The sequence below is a fragment of the Copadichromis virginalis genome, linkage group LG3 (assembly GCF_057382275.1).
Source record: "Copadichromis virginalis isolate Kocher_CV1m ecotype Utaka linkage group LG3, C_Virginalis_male_GT1.1, whole genome shotgun sequence".
Lineage (NCBI taxonomy): Eukaryota > Metazoa > Chordata > Actinopteri > Cichliformes > Cichlidae > Copadichromis > Copadichromis virginalis.
In genome coordinates this window covers 3,344,159-3,351,533 of record NC_140620.1, presented here as the reverse complement: position 1 = coordinate 3,351,533, position 7,375 = coordinate 3,344,159, and positions in this window count along the sequence as shown.

The window sequence follows — 7,375 nt, the reverse complement described above, 5'->3', positions numbered from 1 at the left end:
TTAAAAAACAAAAAACAAGCGCGTCCATGCTCACAGGTGTACACACGGGTGATCACACCCACAAACTACACCCTTTTTGGCTCCTATCTCAAAGCACACTGTGTTCTGTTGATCTTATGTGCTGCACAATAATGTTTAACATTTAGTATTTACTGTCATATTCCCATATATCATTGTGATGTTTTCTCTGCTTGCTTTCTTTTTTCTTTCTCAGCAGGTGATCCAGGTGATTGATATATGCATTTTTTTTTTCTCTGCCCGTTCTGTTGGTTTTTGTCATGGTCCTGGGTCGGTGACCCAGCGCTTTTAGTTTGTTATCATTTTCTAGATGATTGTTTAAGTTCTGTGTTATTTTCGATCTGCTTCTGAGTCTGCGTCTGTATCTGTCTGTCTATGGTGTCTCCCCATCTGTTTGTGAATCTGTCTGTTTAGTTCAATGTCTTGTCTGGTTCCATGTATCTGAGTTTCCTGTTTTATTGTGAAGGTCCGTGTCATATGTGAGTGTGATCAGTTTACGTTTCCCCTGTCCCGTCAGCCCAGATTCCTCCCAGCTGTGTTGCCCTCCTGTCTCTCATCCCCTGATTACTGGTGTGTGTGTATTTAAGCCCTGTGTGTTCTCCTGCCTGTTGCCGGTTCGTCTGTGTTCCTCCGTGTCAGTCTGTTTCCCTCTGTTCCACGGTGTCCTGTTCCTCGTCTGCGTCTCTCTGCTATTCATCATCCGTTGTCATATGCTCCCAGGTCTGTTATTTTTAGTTCTCCCAGTTTAGGTGTCTTTAGTTGTTTGTTATGCCCCACTGTTTGTTTGCCACTACACCTCTGTAAATAAAACCACCGGTATCTCATCCACTGCCTGCATCTTGGGTCCTCCTTCTAAATCCACACGGCTCGCCTCGGCAGCCATGACAGTACGAACCGGCCACAATGGACCCAGCAGCATCCAACCCGCCCGAGGAGCTCCGGGAGGATATTATTTATTCTGTGGACTGTTTAATTAATTTATGGCTGGGGCATGAGGAGAAGGGATTCCGCCAAGCCATAGCTAATCGATTGGAGCGACTGGTTTCCGGTCTCCCCTGGCTGTTCACTCCACCCACTTGTTCAGAATTTCTTTCTGAACGAGCTGCACCTTCACCCCCCTACCGTTCGTCTGCTCAGCCCACCGGAGGATATGCAGTCCGAACTGCCGGATGTGAAGTTACCTGGCCTGTCGGAGCGTTCTCCGAGGAGGAAGCAACGTTCGCGTCATAGGCGCCTCACCCCACAGCCTGGTGGTGGGACTTCAGAACCGCCGGCTGTGGTGAGTGAAAAAGACATTCTTTCTGTTTCACCAGACTTTGGGACTGTTAATTCCGGGGCTGTGTTTATTCAGTTAGCCGCCCGGCCTCAAGCTCAGTTAGCCGCCCGGCCTCAAGCTCAGTTAGCCGCCCGGCCTCAAGCTCAGTCGCCACCTCCACCACGTTCAGTCTCACAGTCCATAGCTCAATTACAGTCACAGCCGGACTTATTACAAACCATGTTACAATCCATAGCCCGGTCTGTAGCTCAGTTGGCAGAAGAATCATCAGCTTTATCCTCCGTTCAGTCTCCAACTTCACCACCGTTGTCATCACAACCATTATGTCAGTCACCTTCAGTTCAGCCTCCTGTTCAGCAGCCACCAGCCCTGCATCCTGTGTCAGTTGCTTCACCTGTAAAACAATACAAGTCAATTCTACCCGAAAGACACTATTCCTCGCCCATCCATTCCAAGCAGAGAGACAAATCTAATAATAATGTCAACATTCCTCAAAGGCTGGCCAGTTCTGAGACTGAGATGCACTCCAGGGCCTCCCCAGAGGCTGGGTTTCAGCCCCCATCAGACTCTGGACCCCTGGAGTTTAAGAAGCCAGCTAAGGATTGCACAGAGCTGTCGCTGCCTGAGCAGGGTCAATGCTCTGCGCAGCTGCAGGCCGCTATGTGTTTGCCAGAGGCCCGTGTGCCTGCTGGTTCTGTTGCGTTCCTGCCAGAGGCCCGTGTGCCTGCTGGTTCTGTTGCGTTCCTGCCAGAGGCCCGTGTGCCTGCTGGTTCTGTTGCGTTCCTGCCAGAGGCCCGTGTGCCTGCTGGTTCTGTTGTGTTCCTGCCAGAGGTCTCCGCACCTGCTGGTTCTGTTCTGTGTGTGCCAGGGGCTCCAGTGCCCACTGGTTCTGAGACTGTTTTTGCTGGGGGGCCCGAGGAGCCCGTCCAGCCTCCTTCCTCGTCAGCTGGGGGGCCCGAGGAGCCCGTCCAGCCTCCTTTCTCGTCAGCTGGGGGGCCCGAGGAGCCCGTCCAGCCTCCTTTCTCGTCAGCTGGGGGGCCCGAGGAGCCCATCCAGCCACCAGCTGCTCCACCAGCAGCCTCATCCACGCTTGCAGCAGCAGTTACATCCATGCCGCCACCTGCTGCAGCGCCTCCGTCTGCATCCTCCACGCCGTTGCCTGGCCCGGCCTCTGCTGCATCCTTCACGCCGTCGCCTGGTCCGGATTCGGCATCCTCAGCGTCGCCTGGTCCAGCGCATGCTTCGGCTTCATCCGCTTCACCTGGTCCAGCCACTGCTTCATCCTCGCCTGGTCCAGCCTCCGTGTCTTCATCCTCGCCTGGTCCAGCCTCCGTGTCTTCATCCTCGTCTGGTCCAGCCTCCGTGTCTTCACCCTCGTCTGGTCCAGCTCCCGCATCACCTGCAGTGGCCTCCTCTTCAGCTTCAGCTGCTTTGCCTGGTCCAGCTTCAGCGTCCTCATCAGCTGCTTCGCCTGGTCCGGCCTCCGCTTCTGCTTCAGCTGCTTCGCCTGGTCCGGCCTCCGCCTCTGCTTCAGCTGCTTCGCCTGGTCCGGCCTCCGCCTCTGCTTCAGCTGCTTCGCCTGGTCCGGCCTCCGCCTCTGCTTCAGCTGCTTCGCCTGGTCCGGCCTCCGCTTCTGCTTCAGCCTCGCCTGGTCCGGCCTCAGCTTGCGCCTCGTCTGGTCCAGCCTCAGCTTGCGCCTCGCCTGGGGCTGCAGGGGCCACGCAGCCTTCAGGTCCCCTACTACCACCTCCACATCGTCGGTCATCTGCCAGGCCGCTTGTTGGGCATCTCCGCCACCGTGGACGCCCTCCTGAACGCCGCCACTGCCTTCCGCGTGGCCGGCCTCCGGACTTGTTTCCGCGCCGCCGTTGCCATCCGCACGGTCGGCCCCCAGAACTGTTTCCACGCCGCCGTTGCCGTCCGCACGGTCGGCCCCCCAAACTGTTTCCACGCCACTGCCTACTGCGTGGCCGGCATCCGGACCTGCCCCGTTGCCATTCGCATGGTCGGCCTCATGAACTTGACCATCTGGGCCTTTTTGGACTCTGTCCCTCCGTCCTGGGCCCCCTCCGCCCGCCCTGGTCGGGTTGTTTTCTGTTTTATTTTGTTCCTTTTTTTGTTGTTTCTGCTGGGCTGTCTGGTGCCAGCCCTTGAGGGGGGGGTACTGTCATGGTCCTGGGTCGGTGACCCAGCGCTTTGTTTGTTATCATTTTCTAGATGATTGTTTAAGTTCTGTGTTATTTTCGATCTGCTTCTGAGTCTGCGTCTGTATCTGTCTGTCTATGGTGTCTCCCCATCTGTTTGTGAATCTGTCTGTTTAGTTCAATGTCTTGTCTGGTTCCATGTATCTGAGTTTCCTGTTTTATTGTGAAGGTCCGTGTCATATGTGAGTGTGATCAGTTTACGTTTCCCCTGTCCCGTCAGCCCAGATTCCTCCCAGCTGTGTTGCCCTCCTGTCTCTCATCCCCTGATTACTGGTGTGTGTGTATTTAAGCCCTGTGTGTTCTCCTGCCTGTTGCCGGTTCGTCTGTGTTCCTCCGTGTCAGTCTGTTTCCCTCTGTTCCACGGTGTCCTGTTCCTCGTCTGCGTCTCTCTGCTATTCATCATCCATTGTCATATGCTCCCAGGTCTGTTATTTTTAGTTCTCCCAGTTTAGGTGTCTTTAGTTGTTTGTTATGCCCCACTGTTTGTTTGCCACTACACCTCTGTAAATAAAACCACCGGTATCTCATCCACTGCCTGCATCTTGGGTCCTCCTTCTAAATCCACACGGCTCGCCTCGGCAGCCGTGACAGTTTTTGTCTTTTGCCCTTCTCCCCCGTCCCTCTTCTCAGCTGTTTCTCTTCCCCTCTTTCTTTCTCCCCTTCTTTCCCCCAGTCAAGTCTGTCCCGTATTCAGTAAGTGAAAATAAAATAAACAATAAAAGGTGAATCAAATGTACCATTACGGCAAGGCTGGGATGGTCAGTTTGGTAAAGTAAATCCGTTGGGCATCTTTCTTTGCCTTTAGACAACAATTCTGATGCAAAAGAGCCAAACGGGACAGGCCAAAAAAAAAAAAAAAAAAAAAAGTTTGCAGATGACACCACGGTGATTGGCCTCATCAGTGACAACGATGAGGCCGCCTACAGGGAGGAGGTGGATCGTCTGGCTGATTGGTGCGACACAAACAACCTGCTGCTTAACACCGAGAAGACCAAGGAGCTCATCGTGGACTACAGGAGGAATGCTGACCCACATCCACCCATCCACATTAAGGGGACGGCTGTGGAGCGTGTGAGCAGCTTCAAGTTCCTGGGAGTCCACATCTCCGAGGATCTCACCTGGACGACCAACTGCTCCAAGCTGGTCAAGAAGGCTCACCAGCGCCTCTTCTTCTTGAGGACTCTGAGGAAGAACCACCTGTCCTCAGACATCCTGGTGAACTTCTATCGTTGCACCATCGAGAGCATCCTGACCAACTGTATAACAGTCTGGTACGGGAACTGCTCTGCCTCGGACCGGAAGGCGTTGCAGAGGGTCGTGAAAACTGCCCAGCGCATCGCCGGAGCACCACTTCCTGCCATAAAAGACATCTACAGGAAGCGGTGTCTGAAAAGGGCTGGGAAAATCATCAAAGACCCCAGTCACCCATCACATGGACTCTTCACCCTCCTGCCCTCTGGGAGGCGCCACAGGAGCCTCCGGACTAAGACCACCAGGTACCGGAACAGCTTCTTCCCCACAGCTGTCAGACTCCTGAACTCTGCCTCCTGACATCTGACCCACGTTAAACTCATGGACTGAACATACACACACCCACAATGGACAACTGTACCCTCAAACACACAATAATAACATGGACTGAACCACCACTCACAACCACCAGCACTTTATATAGCCTCTGTAGGAATTATATCTCACTTATCATAACTGTACTACTGTATAGCTCTGTGTAAATAATCATTCTGTACATACGATAATTTTTAACCCTACAACTGTTTACAACTTGCACAGTTCCTATTTCTGTATAGCTGTATATCTCAGATTCTGTAAAGTTATTTATTTCATATTCTGTATAGTTTTTCATATTTATATCCTGTTCATAGCCTGTACATAGCTTGTACTCAGTACAGCCTGTACATACTTAGTTATAGAATATTCACAACATACTTCATACCGTGTACATTATAACATACCATAATAGACCCATTTCTGTAATATACTTACATATCTATGTTATTGCTAATATATATTGTAATATATCTATATCACTAAAGCACTTCTGGATGGATGCAAACTGCATTTCGTTGCCCTGTGCATGTGCAATGACAATAAAGTTGAATTCTATTCTATTCTATTCTAATGTTTTATGCGGTGAAAAAAAGGCTGTTTACCTTTCGGGAAGAGCCATCTATTCCAGCAAATACAACAATTGCATATTTGAAAAAAAAAATCTAATTTACAGCAAAATATAAAACAGACACACAAAACGTCCAAGTATAACTTTTGTCCACAAGTCTGAATTTATCCTTTTTTTGTTTGCATTCTTTCAAAGAACTGCCTCCTTATTAATGGTCCCTGGAACAGAAATACACTTGCTGTGTACTAGTGACACACTAATCTATGCATACGTACATAAACACAACAAGAAGGTAAACACGTTTATTCATTTCCATAAAAAGTGCATAAATTTAATAAGAATTTAGTGAAATTTAGTTAAAAATACAGTTTTGATTTAAAAATAGTTTTGAAAATATGTGAAAAGTTTTTGTCCAGATTGGAGCAGAATACGCTGATTTTAAATTCAGTTAGTTACAGATGGCTTGGCACAACACCCTGTTAACATTGACACATAGGTTACCATAGTGTTTCAAAGAGTAAAATAAGCACAGATTTACAAAAAAACAACATTGCCATAACGACGTTACTACCAACCCTACATTTGTCTCACCATTATGTGCCTGGAATGTGCCATTGCTCTGTATGTTATCAGTCCCACCAGCAACAGGAGTAATGCTCTGGCATCCCCACAGATATGAGGATACGGAAACTAAAGTCTTGTACTGTAGAATCCAGTTAAAAGTCAAAATATGTTTGCTTATTCACAACACTGGCCTCTAAAGAGACACGGGCATCACTAAACTTAGCAAATATTAGCTGCAGGTTAGCTTAATACAACGAATAGGCTAATGTTAGCATTTTACCACAACTTCAACAGATAAGATAAGATAAGATAACCTTTATTAGTCCCACACGTGGGAAATTTGTTAGATGTAGCTAACAAAAACTAAACTTATGTCCAGTCCAGTGGAATAGCAAAGAAAGATGACAGAAAATGATTGCCTACCTGCAGTTTAGAGGGTCCACCTGAACTCTGCAGCCCTTGAAAGAGCAGGAGCGGATCTAGAAGCGTGGCACGGGGTGGCATGTGCCACCCTAAAATGATCTCATGCCACCCTAGTTTTGCATATGACAGTGTTGTTAGTTAAAATAAGACAGAATTAACACTTTGAGCCTAGCTACAGTGAATATAAATGGTAAAACTGAATATATTGCATAGTGTTACCCCCCCCCCCCCCACCACCACCACTAACAAATGGTTCAGCCCATAGGGCGGACCGACTTTGTTTCTTGTTGCTGTGAATTAACACCATGGGCATTTCAGATTTCTCACAGGTGGTTGGTTATTCCACTCTGGAAATGGAATGAAGTGTTATTAACCCTCTGTGTGCCGCACCTCCAAATCACATGACTGATTTAAACTGACATAGCAACAAGCTGCAGCCACGCTGAGTCTCTATTTCAGCCCGTGTTGAAAGTCTGCACTTCAAAGTATACACCAGTTTTTCAATTTTAATGACAGGGCGCTAAATCCAGAGTTATGATAAAAAAAAGATATGTATAAGTGATGCTAAATACTATCGTCACGTTAAGAAATGCTTTAAAAAAGCATTTTCTGAGGACAGCGCGGCAACAGTAAAGACAGAAAACCTATTCCACCTATTGGTGGAGAAATGTCAACCAATAACAAAAATGGCACCACGTTGGATTTGGTTGTTTAGTGTAACATATGTGTGAAATACTTGTGAATTTCACCCAA